Source organism: Mirounga leonina, unplaced genomic scaffold (assembly GCF_011800145.1).
Source record: "Mirounga leonina isolate KUSES-001 unplaced genomic scaffold, KU_Mleo_1.0 Mir_97, whole genome shotgun sequence".
NCBI lineage: Eukaryota > Metazoa > Chordata > Mammalia > Carnivora > Phocidae > Mirounga > Mirounga leonina.
Window position 1 is genome coordinate 6,834,855 of NW_023270889.1, and position 17,941 is coordinate 6,852,795.

Sequence of the window (17,941 nt, forward strand, 5' to 3'; positions counted from 1 at the left end):
TAAAATTACATGCCTCTATACTGGTGCAGTCTACCTTCTCTCCTATTATAGCAGAAGAATTGTCCATGCTGGAAACTACGGCTCATGTATCACTTGTACGCTTGACATCACTCTTCTGTTCAAGGGCTTTGTATTCCTCCTTGCCTCTGTACCATCATTTTTTTCTCCTTATTATACTATTCTCAACAGCATAGACATGCTGTACTATATCTCATATTTAACAAAGCAAACAAACCAAGTCAGTGTAAACAAATAACCCCTCCCAAACTCAGAAAGCTTGACCCCATATGTTATTCCAGCTCCTGTCTTATTTCTCTGTTTCACTGTTTGAGCTACTAGAACTGGTTGTTTATCCTTTGTCTCTAATTTCTCACTTCACATCTCAACTCATTTCAATTAGAACTTTATTTCCAATAGAAATCTCATTTTTCAGGATCCATAAAAAATCAACATCAAGTTGCAAAACCCAGTGGTCTAGTCTCAGTCATCTTATTTGAATTCTTAGTAGCATTTAATAGAATTGATCATTACTTGGGGAACATGTCCTGAAATTCTTTCTTCCCTTGGTTTCTGGGATACTATACTGCATCCCTACCTCCCTAACTGCACCATCTGTTCTGTGGGATCCTCTTGGTTCAGTGCTTTCAATTCTCAGTTGTCAGAAATCTTCTTGATCTGAACTCTCTTGTGATCCCATCTAGTTCCCTGCAACCCAAATGACTCCCACATTTCTATCCCTAGCTGATCACTCCTGTAAGTCTTGTTCTAAGATATGTAACTGCCTATGTGACATCTCCATCTAAATGGATTTTGAGCACCTTAACCTTAACATTTTCAAAACCAAATTCTCTTTATTTTTCATCTCCCCAAACATGCTCTTCCCATTTGCCTCATCTCGGGAAATAATTCTACATTCACCCTGCTGCTTGGACCCAAAATTTGGGATTTAGCGTTTTTCTCTCACACCTAATTTATCAGCAAACCCATCCAGTATATACTAATCCACTCTCTCTTACCATCTCTATAATTACCACTAGAAGCCAGCTTTGTGTTGAGTTGTAAGCGGTATATTCAAGGGAGTGCTGGCTGATTATAAGATGTTATATTTTTCTAATTTTCTTTGCAAGACTGTACCCATCTATTTATTTTAGTCTCATTTCTGTTTCAGAGTTAAATGATATCTTCAAAGGGTATCACAGGTGAAAATTTAAATTTTAAAACTATTAAGAACACATTTTAGCTAATCAGCGCTTTTAGTTGTTAGGAGAAGGAGGTAAGAAATGCTTCCCCTCCACATGTTAAGGACCTAAATCAATCCATGGGGTGCTCATGAATACTTTAGTGCTTAGTAATTAATAATGTTTGGTCGCAAGATGTTCTTAAGCCACATGGTAAGAGATTCATGTACCAAGTGCCAGAGGTTCTGGTTCTGTTTTTGCCAAGTAGGCAAGTCGTTTAACCTCTGTATGTTTTTTCTTCCATGCACTGGGTACAGCGACTGCCCTTTATTACACAGAACTGTTGTGCAGATAGATGATGAATGATTGTAGAAATATTTTGCACTTCTTAAAGGAAAGAAGAAATTTTAAAATCTCAATTTCCTCAAACACAGCTAAAGGTTGCCCAGTTATTTATTTATTTACATTATTTTTTACTTCTTTCTGTTTAAAAAATTATACAATAAATATGAAAAACTTTATAATAGAAAGAAACTTGGGTTGAAAATTAAAGGAAATCTTCAATCACTTAGTAGTCTTTCTGCATTCCACTTTACAATAGGTGGGCCAATCATGATATCACTACTAATACTAATTTTACATGCACAGAGCATTTTTCCTGTGGGCCAGGTACTGTGATGAGTATTTTTACAAAATTTTCTGTGGCAAGTGACAATGTATTTCCTTAAAAGCACCTTCAGTCATAACATTTATGTTGTCAAAGAGAATCCCGTAACAACAATGTAAATTGATGCCCAGCATGATATTTATGGATATTTTTAGCAGGAGCAAAATGGACTAATTGGCAAACCCTTGGTTAATAGAAAAAACTAAAAACAACAAAGGTAATTATGCCTTAAGAATTCTGACTAGTTGAGATTCGGGATGTTTTAGTCTTCTGCATTTGTCTGTATAGATCATCTGGAAATTTCCAGACCATTAAGTACTCTCAGCTGAGGGTGTGTTATTACTGATGTTTCACAGGCTTTTAGAGTTAATAATCCCTGCATTAAGTGACAAAGTTCTAATCTAGTCAAGTACTATTTAATGTATTTATTCAGTTACTTTGCATTCATTCTCACACTTTATTTTTGCATTCTTACTAACTTTTACAATAGCTGATTTTACAAAAGGTTACATATATAAGAATATTCACAACCAGTATGAATCTCCATCTTCCTGGTTCCCAACATCAACCTTGCTATGCAAGGAAATGGTTTCCTTGGCCATTCATTCTTTGGCACTCTTGGCCTCATTTTAATGGGTCGTGTGCTTCTCTAATGTGTAAGTTAACCTCCTGTCTTTTGTCACATGCTTTTAGTCAATGATGTTTTACTTTATGTCTATTGACTTACTTTGTCATATATTTGTGCACCATGACCTGATATGAAATGATATTTTTGTCTCTCCCATATTGCTATTTGAAATTTATGCTGTGCTTGCTTTCAAAAAGGAAACTTAAAATGTCAAACCCGGATCAAAGCAGAACAATTAAAGATTAAAAAATTAAGTGCCATGAGCAATCCTTATACATCTATAATATTTTATCAGAATCTGGGAATAAAATTGTTCCCAGTCTAGAAACTAAATTTAGCTTTATGCCATTCAACAGCTAAGTCATAAAAGGAAACATAAGGGTTTTGTTTTGTTTTTTGTGGGGTTTTTTTGGCCTCCTTGTCTGATAAAATGAGGCATTCCAGATCATCAGGTGGGATTTATCTTTTCCTTAGGTTCAGCTGGTAGAAAAAAATAAGTTGGTGAAGTTTTATTATGTTAAAAATACATTACAAGAGCTAAAATGCTGGTTGATGTGCCACAACAAGACAAGTGTCCCCATTAACTACTTTAGGCAGCCTGAGGCTAGTGTCTCAGTTCTCTTGTCAGTCCCTTTGGAGTTCCTGCTCCCACTCTGTGCCCAGCCATGTATATGTGTCATTCATCCCCTTATTACCTCCTTCCTCTTTCCACTTCCATCTACTGATCCCGTTTCTATCCTTTGAAGGCCTCTGCTTACTGGCTTCTTTTTTTATTTTAGTTTAGTTTTAATTTTTAAAAAAATTTTATTATGTTACATTAATCACCATACATTACATCATTAGTTTTTGATGTAGTGTTCCATGATTCACTGTTTGCGTACAACACCCAGTGCTCCATTCAGTACGTGCCCTCTAATACCCATCACCAGCCTAAACCATCCCCCCACCCCCCCACCCTCTAGAACCCTCAGTTTGTTTCTCAAAGTCCATAGTCTCTCATGGTTCGTCTCCCCCTCCGATTTCTCCCCCTTCATTTCTCACCTCCTACTATCTTTTTTTTTTTTTTAACATATAATGTATTATTTGTTTCAGAGGTACAGGTTTGTGATTCAACAGTCTTATACAATTCACAGCGCTCACCATAGCACATACCCTCCCCAAAGTCTGTCACCCAGCCACCCCATCCCTCCCACCCCCCACCACTCCAGCAACCCTCAGTTTGTTTCCTGAGATTAAGAATTCAGATATGAGTCAGCCTCATATCTGGCTTCTAAGACTCTGACCTCTACTTCTGACTATGTACTTTTTGTCACATTTAAACATGGTGATTTGATTAATTGGCCAGTATTCAGATTTCAGCATCACTGAATAGATGTCTCATCCAATGCGTCCGATAGCCTGCTGGCCTTCTTCGTGTCTGGTCTGGAGAGAGCTGCCTTTGAATCCCGTGTTAATTCTCAATGCAGTCAGTTGTAACCCAGGTTGTAGCCTAACACAAGATAAAGAGATAAATTTTTCTTTCTCTACTAGGTAAGAAACTATAGAACTTTACTAAGTTCAAATCCCAGTCTGCCATTAACTGTGTAACTTTATACTCTCTGTGCCTCAGTTTCTTCATCTGTAAAAATAAGTGTAATAACAGTTTATCAATCATAGGGTTGGGTTGTTATAAGAATTAAATTAGTTAATACATGCAAAACCCTTTATGGGAGATGAATGCCACATAGTGCATACCACCTTGTAATTATAATCATCATCACTATTACAGCATTCTAACCATGATAGACTGTACTGTATGCTTTTCCTAGAACCAAATTCTAGGAGGAACTTCACCCATGGAACTTACACATGGATGTTGTAGAAGCTGTTGTAGCCCTGCTTACAACTCAGGAACTGTTTTTACTGCTTTGATATTCCCCCAACTTGTAGCTGTTTAGGTGTTGCTGCTACCAATCTTTTCTGGAGGGTTGTTCATGGGCAAAAGAACCCATCACTCCTAGGTTACCTGAGAGTTACATACCTCTTCCTTGGAATGACCTATATTCAGTGACTGACAGATACAGGGTAACCAGCCCTTTTGTCTCTAGGCAGAACAAACTCTGATATAATTTATGTTTCAGATCTCCACATGGAATCAGGCTGAGATTAGGTTATATCTGAAATCACCTCCTTAGTTTGCTTTACTTGGCTAACCTGCTTCCCTCACTCCCATATAGGATTTTCCTGAGCATATTCTCTCAATAAATCACTTGCACACAAATCCTCATCTCACATTCTGCTTCTAAGGAACCTGACCTATGAGAATAGATAACATAATAGACCATATCTTTATGTGTGGTTCGGTATAAGTTCTTTTATTGAAATGTAAAATCTGGTGTTAATTCTTAATAAAATTTATGGTTGTGATACTAGCTTCTTTTTAATTCTCATAGTTATCTGATACATAGTTATATTTATTTGTTTCTATTTTATTTTCCCCTTTATTGTTTCTTTTAAAACTTTTTAAAATACATAAATCAGTAATGTTTCAAAATCCCAAACCAGATAAAAATGAATATTTGAAGAAGTTACATTTACTTTTTTATCTTTCTATCTCATTTCCATATACCTCATGAAATACCCATTTTCACTGGTTTCTGGCTTAACCTTTTTTTACCAGATCTCTAATTTTTTATTTGGTTTTGTCCTTGCATCTATCGAGTTCTTAATTTCAGTTATTATATTTTAAAATTTCAGTGTTTCTATGGATATGTTTTTAAGATTTTAAGTAGAAGATTCTACTTCTTGCCTGAAATTTTTCACCTTTCCTGTATTTTCTTGAATGTATTAATCATAGTTAAAGTTCCTACATACTAACTTCAAGATCTGGATTTCCTGTAGATCTTTTTCCTAGTTTTCAGTCATTTGGTCCTGTCTTTTGGTATGCCCAAGGTGAGGAAAGACATCCAACCAGAGACTCAAGAAACACTAATAAACTCTGAGTAGTATAAATAAAAAGAAAATCACACTTAGGCACATCATAGTGTCAAGTTGCTGAAAAACAAGTTTTGATTGAATGCAGGAACTTGCTTATGAAAAATCATTTAATAATGAGAGATTCTATCTTTTTCTAAAGAGAATTTGCTTTTGTTTCTGGCATGTAGTTTACCTAGGGATAAGTTAGCATAATCCAATCAGGGACTAAGGGGCCTCAAGGCTCTATGTCAGTTTTTTTGAGGGCTGATCTATTTCTGTGGGCTCATTCTTAGGATCTAGTCTTCTGGGGTTTCAAATAAAATCCTGGAATGTTTACCAAGGTTCTCCTATCTTGGCAAAACTTGAACTCTAAAACCCCATAACTAAAACTAAGACTGCCAAAGACTCTACTCAGTTTTTCAATCTCTCATTTTTGGGAGAAAAGAAGGGTCAAATACTTTGGTTAACCTCTTTGTGTTCCCTTCTATATAATACCTTGACTCCTTAGGTCTTGATAGTAGTAGTAGTTCTCTAATGCCTTCAAACATTAAAAAAAAAAATTGTGCCCACTTTTTCTAGATGTTCTTCCTTTCAGAAAGGTTAGTCTTTTATAAGGTAGTTCACCAAGACCATAACGAGAACCCTTAAGACACAATATTTTAATTATATGAATTCTCTCTAGATTTAATATTATATGCAATATTATTCCAACTAATATAGCACTAAGAATTTTATTTTCTTTTATTTTTTATTTTATGGTGAGAGAATCAAGGAAAACCTTACAAAATGATCCTGGGAATCACCTGGAAGACTAAACATCTGAGAATTGATATGAAAAAAATTTAAAGGGGACAGATGAAGTTAGGAAAATGGAATAATTTTGATACTAGGGATTGAATAGATGGATTAATGGACAGAATAGAATCCAGAAATCGATCTAAAATAAAAGTAGAAATTCTAATCATGTATCTCTCTCTATATGTTTTCTGTTGGCTCTGTTTCTCTGAAGAACCCTAACTAATACAGATTTTAGTATCAAGAAGTGGCATGCTGCTGTAACAAATACCTAAAAATGTGGAAGTGGCTTTGGAACTGGGTAATGGGTAAAGACTAGAAGAGTTTGAGGTACATGTTAGGAAAAACCTTCATTGTCTTGAAGAGACTGTTGGTAGAAATCTGAATGATAAGGGTGCTTTTGGTGAAGTTTCAGAAGGAAATGAGGAACATGTTAGTAGAAACATGTTACTGGAGGAAAGCAGGTCTTTGTTGTAGAGTGGCAAATGACTTCGCTGAATTCTGTTCTAATGTTTTGTGGAAGGTAAAACTTATAAGTGATTAAAATGGATATTTAAATGAGAAGATTTCTAACCAAATCTTGAAGATGCTGCCTCCTTTCTCCTTGCTGTTTATATTAAAATGTGAGAGAAGAGAGGTAATTTGAGAAAGAAATTGTAATGCAAAATGGAAGCAGAACATTCCTCTACATTCTTAAGGATCTCAGCGTATTTCCCTTGAATGTCCAGTTGTTGGACAAATCTTAGGAAGGGAATAGCCCAGCTCCACAATTTGAGAAGCAGCAGGACAGGCGCCATGATGCATTCAAGAGACGAGTATGTCCTCCACTTTGTTGTTACAGCTGGCCCATACCCCATGCTCCTTGAATCCCTTCAAGGGGTGGGTGCTTTAGGCAAAACAGTCTTTTTCCATTTGAAACTTCTGTCTTATCCCATCTGGAATTCCCTAAACTCTCTGCTCCTCGTCTTCGTCATGGCACAGGCAGTTCAGAGTGCTGAGAGCAGGGCTGTGCACTACAAACTATGTTGGTACTCAGGAGTGTATCATGAAGTCTCCAGGAATGGTAGAGGGATTAAGGGAGGGAGGAAGGACATTTGTGGAAGGGCAGGCAGACCCCTGCAATCACCAGCACTCCTGAAGTCTGATCCCAGACACAGAAGACAGGGGCTGTCTTGGTCAGGTGAACTCATCATCGGGAGTGGAGGTGTGCATCTGTGGGGAGCTCCGCAAATTCTTCCTGACCTAGGTTTCCTCAAGAGATGTTTTCTTTTGGTTGGCTAGGAGAATACGGGTGTCCAATATAAGTAGGTGTGCATCAAAGGATGGATCGTCCAATTTTCCTTTCCAGGCAGACTTATTCTCTAACCCAACTGGCAGGAGATGGGATCTTTAGTTGTGATGCCAGACCCAATCACTTGGAGCCCTGGGAAGCTGCTGTGCTGACAGGAGCATGGGTGCAGAGGGGAGAGAAAGAGTCTGCTCTGTATCCCACTGGCAGTAACTCAAGGGACCCTCACTGTGTGAGTCAGTACTGGTGGCTAGTGTGGCCCACCTGTCTCCCACTGTCCACTAAGTAACAGATTTTGCTACTGTGAACTCAAAGGTTTTGAGTTTAGTGGTTTTGTGCTCCATTTTTCTTTTTTTTTTTTTTTATTCATGAGAGACAGAGCGAGAGAGAAAGGCAGAGGGAGAAGCAGGCTCCCAAGGAGCAGGGAACCCGATGTGGGACTCGATCCCAGGACCCTGAGATCATGACCTGAGCCGAAGGCAGACGCTTAACCATCTGAGCCACCCAGGAGCCCTCCATTTTTCTTGACAATTTCTCTTGGCAAACACTTAGCCTGATAGCATAGTGACTACACAGGTTGTTCTTATGGTAAACTGAAAATAAATGGAAATTTCTATTCCCCCCCCAAAAAAAATGGAATTGGAACCTGAAGAATATAATTACTGCTACCACCTTAGGTACTTCTGCCTTGATACATGCTGAGGCACCAGGAGTTTTATTGACCACTATTTTTGCACCAACAGTGCAAGTGTCAACACAGTAAAAAATGTAAATGACCTTTTAGTATTATCATGGAAATAGTTTTAACCTAAATGGGTCCTGGAGAACCCCAGTGGTGTGTGGGACCACACTCTGTGAACTGCTACACTAGAATGCCAATTAAAACTAGGTAATAGACACAACTATACCACACTGTTTAAAATGAAGTATTCAAAAGTAAATAGCAGACCATGTATTTGATTAAATAAATAGAAAATTATACCAGTCTCAGAGCTTTTTAACTTTCATGAACTCCTGAAAATACACACAGATGCAAAATTTGTGTACAGACTCCTTGAAATGATCTGTGGATCCCAGTTTAAAAACTTGTCAGTGGGTACTGCGCATTACTCTTTATAATTTTTGTTGTCTCTCTCAATGCCATTTCAGCTTATACCACTCTGCCTCTGCCTAAAATTTAAAATCCCAGTGTTTCATAAAGGCTGTTAAAAACATTTGCAATTTCTTTTGTTGAATCAGTTTCACCCAAGGACGTTCAGATTCCTTTTGTGTTCTCCCAAATTTTCTCCCCTCCCTCTTACTTAGCAATGATGCTGCTGTCTTTCTTTGCTGTCATAATATTGAAGAGTAATTCCCCACTGCCACAGATCATTACAATGTCTGTTGTCAACATTTAACACTAATCCCTAAATTTCATTTCTCTCAGTCACGTACCATTTCACCTCAATACCTAAATCCACTCCATCAGGGTTAAAACTAACAAATACTAAATCTGCATTTAGCCTCAGGCATAATTGTAAATTAAGAAATCACATTTTCTAAAAGAAGTCAGTAATGGCATGCAGCACAAGCATGTGCATAAAAAAGGATTACAGAAAGTACATGTATGAAAGTTAATGGCCATGCATCATGCCAATAAGTAGTATATTTCTTCTTTAAAATAAAGTTAATCTTTATAAATATTAGGCAGCTATTTGGATTCTGTCTACAATGCTATGTTTGCTGTTCTCTACTGCCTTTTCTTAAAACAAAAGACATCCTAAAAAGAAAGAAAATAGAGGTACCTGGGTGGCTCAGCCGGTTAAGCCTCTGCCTTTGGCTCAGGTCATGATTCCAGGGTCCTGGGATGGAGTCCTGCACTGGGCTCCCGGCTCAGTGGGGAGTCTGCTTCTCCCTCTGCCTTCCCCCCTCCCCCGCTCATGCTCTCTCCTCTCTCTCGCAAAAATAAAGAAAGAAAATCTTAAAAAAAAAGAAAAGAATAGAACATACTTGCCTTTTTATTTTCTAGAAGTCTGGTGTTATAATGCAATTTAGTAAGAATTTATTAGACATCTATTCGACCCAAGATCTATGCTAGGCTTCATATACAATGAATAAGAGATGATTCCGACCATCTAGGTGCATCCAATTTGGAAAAGGAGAAATATATGTAAAAAAATGTAGGCAAACTGGAATATGATAAATTCTAATAAAAATGCAAAGTTCATACAAAGAGAAAGAGTAAGATTAATTCTGTTTGGGGCATCACTAAAAGATTCATGGAGAAAATGGAATTTGAACAGGATCTTGAAAATTGAATAAAATCACAGGTGATGGAGATAGGGAGGAAATTCTAGGTGAAAGTAATGGATATAGGGAAAGTGTTGGGGTGTTTTCGGGAATGAAGAGTCCTATGATTGAGCGCTTTGGGTAAGGAAAAAATCAAAGAGGGTGAGAGGGGTTTCTTGAGGGGAAGTCTTCCTCATCTGGCCTTGTCTTTTACCTTTTCAGCCTTATCTCCTATTATGCTTCTCCTTGCTCTCTCACTTCAGCTACTTGGGTCTTCTTTGAGGTCCTTGAACTCAAAAGGCACCCTTGACCACATGGCCTTTGTCCATGCTCTTCCCTTTGCTGTGTGTCTTTGCCAAGATAAATCCTACCTATTGTGCAGATCTTAGCTCACTTCCTATCCTTAAGGAAGTCTTTCCTGATTCATCTGACTAGGTTAAATCCCTGTTTTATACTCATTCATGGCATGCTGTCATTCTCCTTTACAATACTTTACATTTAAAATGCAATTTTATAAATGTGTGGTATTTTCATTAATGCCTGTCTTTTGCCAGATTAAGAGTTCCAAGAAGTAGGAATGGTGACCACTTATGTTCACCCTTTTATTTCAAGGTCGTAACACCGTACCTGGCACATGTCAAACACAACGAATACTTACTGAATGAATGATGAATGAAGGTGGAAATGAATTAATTATGCACAAAAAGAAGGAAGGTAGACACAGGGAAAGTTTGTCTGCTCGTACCAAAATGATACGAATATAAAAACAATTTTTTAAAAAATTGCTTTTTGAGTTGTGGATTCAACTACGTGTTTTTCAAGTGTTTACAACTGGTTTCCAGTGTTCCCTTGAAAAATTTATATTTTGCAATTTTGAAACCTTGCTATGATGCAAGGAATTTGGATCAAAAAATTAATGGATATCCTTGCAGGATAAAACTGTGGCATAATTTTAAAGTTTCACTTATTTTGAAGCAAGTTTAGAATCTCCTGATTTACAAGAAAACACAGGTCAAATATTTCCCACCTAGTGCAAAAGCACACAGGGCAGGCACACCATGGATGCTGAATATTTGTCAGCTGGAAGCAAATGTAGCCAAAAACAAATGTAGCCTTTGTCCACAAAATCATTTCTTGTTCTGCACTGTAAATGAGTCATTTAAGTGGTGACAGGGTAAATAATCACAAAGCTTAATCCATTTCTTATCAGAGAAAAAATGACAAGTTTGAAAAATGAACAGAATATTTGGTGTTTCAATAATAAGAGTTTCATTTGACCAAATTTTCCAGAGATTCTGGAACATTCAGTGATAGGGGAATTATTTCTAAGAAGAGCAGATTGTTGTAGCCTTGTTCTTTAATATCAGTGGTACCGAAGAATTCATTGCATATCCCCAGACAAGCCAATTCCTCCCTTTCTATTCATCCTTCTTGTGTCTCTAGACTTTTAACCCAGCACACCCATACCACAGGCCTCAGGCTTATATAACAAGCCACAGTAAACATGTGCTGCCCAGCTCAGGGATTTCCTAGCGTTTGCAAATATGTTGTAATATATGCCAAGCATGGCCAATAGGGTCTCACAAATACTCCCTCCCCTTCCTTTTGCCTTCCTATATGAGCCCCTCAGCAACTCTTAATTCTTGACCTGCTTGATTTTTTACCAATTCCATTTTGTCACCATCAGATTGGGTAACATTGCCTCTCAGCTGTATGCTCCTTGCCCCGCATAGTGAAGTACAGAACTGCATGGAGCCCAAGCCTGGAGACCAGGCTTGTGCAACCAGAAAGATATTTATTGCTCCAACCCAATATTCCAATTTGCCTGTGTAATCCAAGACCTAGAAAAATATGATAAAAAGTGTCCTGGTTGGTCTATGCCAGGCCACCTAAAAAGAGAGGAGGAGTAGAAAGGCAACCCCAGTCCTTAAGAACCATTCTAATATGGCAGCCAAGAATGCAAGAAAAACAGCTGGGAACATCTTAGGGCTGCTCTTCCACAATTTTAGGAAATGAAGTATTTTGAAAATGTGTATCAAGGGCGCCTGGGTGGCTCAGTTGGTTAAGCAACTGCCTTCGGCTCAAGTCATGATCCTGGAGTCCCGGGATCAAGTCCCACATTGGGCTCCCTGCTCAGCGGGGGTGTGGGGGGGGTCTGCTTCTCCCTCTGACCCTCCCCCCTCTGAAATGTGGTTATAAATGTGAATAGCCTGGATTTTTTCCATTTATACATGCCTGGGCCCACCAAGAGAAATGAACCTGATTCTCTGAGAGGGGGGTAGGTATACTTATTTTGAAAAAACTTCTCAGGAGATCTGGATACCATCCCTGCTTAAATACTAGACTTGAATAAATGAGAGATGTTGAATATAAATGTAATGCTTAGCTAGTCTTATCCTCTGCCTGGGGAAAATAGTCTGTAATGTGTTTCCCAATGGAAGAAAATGAAGATCTGTATAATTTGGATTGCTCTGTAAGGAACTAGGAAAAAAGGAGGAAAGGTAGGCTTACTACGGGGATCCCCTGAGTGGAGTCAGGCATTGGAAGTATAAGGTTTTAGGTCCATATGTTTCTTTTGTGTGAGGGGATGGAATTGAGGGGGGTGGTGGGAGGCAAGAGAATGGCTCTTAGTGTAATCCTAGTTTATAATACCTTCTGGATAGCAACAGTAAAGATCATTTCAGCAGTTTGGGTAGGACAGGGGCTTTCTTTATGGTTTTGGCAGCAGGGATTCTGTAGCCATCACTGGCAACAACAACATTATAGTAACAGAGCATTTTGTTTTTCCCATGGCCATTCCTTATCCACAAACCTTAGGGAAGCTGAAGTGGCAGTCACAGCTTCTATACCGGGGAAGCTGTTACTGAGAAGCAAGATTCTATCCTGGGCACTGGAGAACTGATGCACTGGAGTTGTGCAGTTGTTGCAAATTTTCCTAAGCAATTCAGTTTTCTTGTATTCTTCTTGGTAGAAAAGAGTATCTGTCAATAAAATTTGAGATGGTAAGGGTTACTCCCCCAAAACCTTGCTGGTTTATAATGAAAGCCAGTGTCAAATGAAACTTTCCACACATATAATATTTATTAGGAAAAATTCATTAACAAAGCAGGTGCTAACAGTTCATAAATCTATTCTGTAAGTTTGATGAAGTTCTTTTTCTCTGCCCTTTAAGATGCTCAAACATACCTGGTACCAGAGGTTTATTTGAGACAGATTCCAAAGTCTGTGCTCTCTAGCGGGCAATGAGGCAGACAGGTATCCCGATCCTACCTCCATATACTCCCTTCCTTCCAGTCACTGTTACATCTTCAGGGGCTGTTCTCATTCCCAGGAACTTCACCTTGTTCCTGCTCTCTGCCTGGAAATATGTGGAGACAAGCATATGATTAAAACCACGAGTAAAACAAGTTTAGAAAATGAACAATTTCTTGGTTTCAAGAACATGTGCAAATGCTTTTGATATATTTAAGTTAAAGAATAAGAAAAATTTTATCAACAGTATGATCTCAACTACATGAAAGAAAGATCACATGATGAAAAGACTGGAAGGAATAAAGGCCTCAGGTTAACAATGTGAAAACTGGTTTTCTTGGGGTGCTAGGATGACATATGATTTTCTCCTTTTTTTTTTTGTATTTTTTCCCTGAAATTTGGAATTCTTTTATTTTAAAGTATTTTTAGTATTCTGATAATCAGGAGAGAAAAACAATTTATCCAAAAGACTAAGATCAGTGCATGAACACAGGTTGAAATACCATAATTTGGAATTCAGTGTTTCATTTAATGATATTCATACTACACAATAGTAAAAATAAGAGCAAAAGAAATTAACATTAATAATCCTTTTTCTTAAATACACTTATGAAGATTTCTAAAGATTTTTTTTCGTTTGGTATTCTAAACAAATAAATAAAAAGAGGAATTTGCAATGCTGATTTTTTTTAATTAATTTTTTTTAAAGATTTTATTTATTTATTTGAGACAGAGAGAATGAGAGAGAGAGCACATGAGAGGGGGGAGGGTCAGAGGGAGAAGCAGGCTCCCTGCCGAGCAGGGAGCCCGATGTGGGACTCGATCCAGGGACTCCAGGATCATGACCTGAGCCGAAAGCAGTCGCTTAACCAACTGAGCCACCCAGGCGCCCTTAATTAATTTTTTTTAAAAAAGATTTAATTTATTCATTTGAGACACAGAGATACAGAGAGAGAGAGAGCATGAGCAGTGGGAGAGGCAGAGGGAGAGGAAGAAGCAGACTCCCCGCTGAGTCAGGAGCCCGATCTGGGACTCGATCCCTGGACCCTGGGATCATGACCTGAGCCGAAGGCAGACGCTTAACCATCTGAGCCACCCAGGTGCCCCTGCAATGCTGATTTTTATAAGTGTCCCAAAGGATTTCAAGAGATTTCACTGGTTTTCACCATGACTGGTCCTCCTCATAGTTGTCTAAACCCTCCTTACTGTGGATATTCCATTCTGGAAAATAAACATATTAGTCTCACAGGCTCCCTATATTTGATATTCTACCATGTATTTAGCTCCATTACCACATATTTGACCATTGGACACACTCCCCTTCCCATACCATCCCTACCCCTCTGGAGGTCCATGGTCCATAGGAACTTGCAATATCTTAGGCTCTTAAAAATGGGAGTTGTCTTCAAGTTGTGAGCTGTTTGAAGAGCTAAATATGGTCTTAGGGCACAAGAGGGCCTTCATCCTGTTGGATAATCAAAAGGCAATAGGATAGTTTTGATCAACAGGTCTCACTAGATGGAATCAAGAGATTCAGGGGTCACTGCACAAAGATAGAATAGTCTCCGGGTGTTGTTTTGCATCTTTTTAGCATCTGTCTCTGGAGACTCCTGGTAGCTTCCTGGGGTTTGAAGATTTCTTCTGTCTACTTGGTATCTCTCCTCTCCCCTCTCCCAGGAAACCATTTTTATCTAGACAAGGAGCAAGAATGTTCTGTCTGTACCTATGCATCAGAATATTTCTGGTCTACACCTAAACCAGTGGCTTTTTAAACTTAAGAGGTAGAATTTGTCATCTTTGTTTTCTTAGTCATTTGGCAATTCCTTTTCCCCAACATCAGCAAATGAAGGCTAAATAGAAAGAATATATGCTGATGAATTCCTCATTGTTTTGAAGACTTATGTACTTCTAACTATTATACAGTGACACTGAACCATTTGCAGTTCCAGGAGTGTGCTGACTATGAGGGGTCTTTTATGCTATTTACTCTTATTTGCTCTTCTCTTTACCAGAACGATCTTCCTCTTACTCATTTTGCAAACCTCTTCAAAATTCAGTTCTAATGTCCTCCTCTTGGAAACCTTCTCTGAATCCTCATGCCATCCTCTGGCCTTTCAGAGTAAGAAGAAGCAAATTCAGATAGTCCTTGAGATTAATATCCCAAGTTGTTGGCTCAGCAAATCTGAGTAACTCACTTGAAGAACAAGCTGATCCAGGGACCAATCTCTATAGGCTCCTCCTTGATAACAAAGCCATTTTCTTATAGAATATTCCATTGTTAAGTAATCATCTAGAGGACCCTGACCTTTCTGTATGAATATGAAGAGTGTTTCAGGGGCACAGTCTTGCTGTGGCTGGCTTAAGCACACCACTACATGGCAAAATGAGAACCCAGAGCGTTATGTGGTTACTATCCCTCTGCAAGCAAGTTTGTCACCAATAAACTCTATTTTATATTTTGACCACATGGTGACTGTAGCATATGTGTTTAGGTGCCCATTGTGCCTGGGTCTGTGAGAACCTTGCACATTGTAGTAATCAATTTATTTGTTTGTATCTCCCACTAGACTGTAAATTTCTTGGGGGAATTTAATGCCTAACTTTATTTGGTATTCCTAGAATCTAGCACAATTCTTGCACATAATAGGTGCTCAAGAAGAGATTAGTGAATATTTCCTTTTATTCATTAAGCCCCACATACATTCCTGTCATTTACTGAGCCAATGATTACCCAGTGTGTTTGTTGAATATCATTCTTGAATGAAGAATATAATCCTTAATACAGGGGATTAAAGCCCTGTATGTGGATAATAAGGGATGGCACTAAATCAAACTGGAAAATTTAGAGATGTCTCTGATTACATAGTTAATAATTATTCCTCATATTTTCATGTCCAAGAACCACTTAACTTTAGAGTTAATTACATGGTCCTGGTCCAGCCAAAATGATCTCTGCAATGACTCATGAACCATTCATCATTCTTGTTTATGAACTCCAAGAAAAATTTTGGGTTTTATTTGAACCTATAATTGCGTGCATCTGTACTTGATTTCCATTATTTCAGACTGAGACTTCTAAAAGTAAAATAATTTTATAGACTTCTACAAAGTAAAAAATTATCTGATAAACGTTAAGGTAATTTGTGTCTACACAACTTGGCATAACTTGACATTTGTGTCAGAGAGAGTACAATACTATCTAGGAAAATATTTAAATGGCCTTTATTTAATTGGTTGCAGGAATTCTGATTTTGATAAGTTTCATTCTAATGCTACATCAGATGTAGTTTCTTACGTAGTAACATTGTTAGTGCTGAAAATAATTGTTCTGTGGTATCCACATATATTTTTGAAAATTGGAAGAAATAAATATGCAGACCTTCTAAAAATCAGAGCTCTCCAAATTACTATTACATGCTTTGGAGAAGGACATAGGGAAGTAAGTTATATGCAGAGATATAAAGTACATCTGCTTGTTTGAATCTTGTGAGTGTAAAATTAACATGTGGTAGGAGACAGTGGGGGAAGAATAATATTAAGAAGAGAGAACAACTGACATTTATAAAGAGCTTACTTTGTGGCAGGACTTTATGCCATTATTTAAATTGTTACAACTGCCTTAAGTATGATATGCATATCATTGTCTTCAATTCACCGGTAAGGAAATTGATGCTAAACATTACCCAGCTAACATGTGGCAGGGCAGGGATGTAAATCTAAGCTGGTGATTTTTCTTCCACCTTATAAAACTTTTCACTTATGCCGATAAGTAACCTGGAACATGGCTTTTGAAGTTAGGCCATTCTGGATTCACTTCTCTTCCCCGCTACTTCCTAGCTGCAAAATTGGTTAAATTGCTTAGCCTCAGCTTCCCTATCTATAAGAATAATACTCATCTCACAGCATTGTTGTAAGGCTTACAGGGGGTAGTATGATTCAAATCTGCACTCATCACTTGGTGGTAATAGGTCATGGAGACATCTTTTAAATTCTCATAGCCTGTTTCTCCATCTGTAGGAGATGGAAAATAATAATCTCTGTCCCTCAAGGTTATTGTGAAGATTAAGTGAGATAATCTATGTGAAGTACCAAGCACATAGTAAGTGCTTGATAATTATTAGCTAACATCTTCGTTATAGTGCTCAATACATTGTAGTTATTGAATCTAACCATTCTTAAGATAGAATGAAAAATAAATGGTTGAGTAAATAAATTATGTTGAATCACAGACCTGTACCTCTGAAACAAATAATACATTATATGTTTAAAAAAAAAAGAAGAAGATAACAGGAGGGGAAGAACGAAGGGGGGGAAATCGGAGAGGGAGATGAACCATGAGAGACTATGGACTCTGAGAAACAAACTGAGGGTTTTAGTGAGGAGGGGGGTGGGGGGATGGGTTAGCCTGGTGATGGATATTAAAGAGGGCACGTTCTGCATGGAGCACTGGGTGTTATATGCAAACAATGAATCATGGAACACTACATCAAAAACTAATGATGTAATGTATGGTGATTAACATAACATAATAATAAAAAAATAATAAAAGAAAAGAAAAGAACAAAAAAAAAATTATGTTTGGTAGCAGAGCATTGATGGGGGACCTAACCTATACTAAGAAGTTTATATTTATTTCTTCTTTTATTTGTGTGCTATTTATAAAAGGCAGGGTTATATTTTAAATGAAATATGCTAGCTGGAATGTTCTTTTCTGCATATAAATTTCTCACCATTATTTGTATATGAGGAACTACTCAGCTGTTGAGCTGAATTGATAAGGTCTAGCTCACAGAGGATCACAGAGATATCCCATGGAAGTATGGAGAGAACAGCTAAAGAGCTCAATAGTATCAGAACCTCTGTTTTTGCTCCACATTGATCAAATCCTGCATTGGTTTCCTCCACCTCTC

At 37.9% G+C, this 17,941-nt stretch overlaps 1 protein-coding gene and 1 long non-coding RNA gene across 4 annotated transcripts in view; both read left to right on the plus strand.

Moving 5' to 3' along the window:
- The window catches only part of LOC118006542 (F-box only protein 4), a 441,418-nt gene that overhangs the window by 216,470 nt on the left and 207,007 nt on the right, over nt 1-17,941 (plus strand). The window lies entirely within an intron of this gene.
- The window catches only part of LOC118006548, a 59,078-nt gene continuing 51,824 nt past the window's right edge, over nt 10,688-17,941 (plus strand). The window contains exon 1 of the long non-coding RNA XR_004678109.1: nt 10,688-12,057. This is a non-coding gene — a long non-coding RNA (uncharacterized LOC118006548). The remainder of the gene's footprint in view (nt 12,058-17,941) is intronic.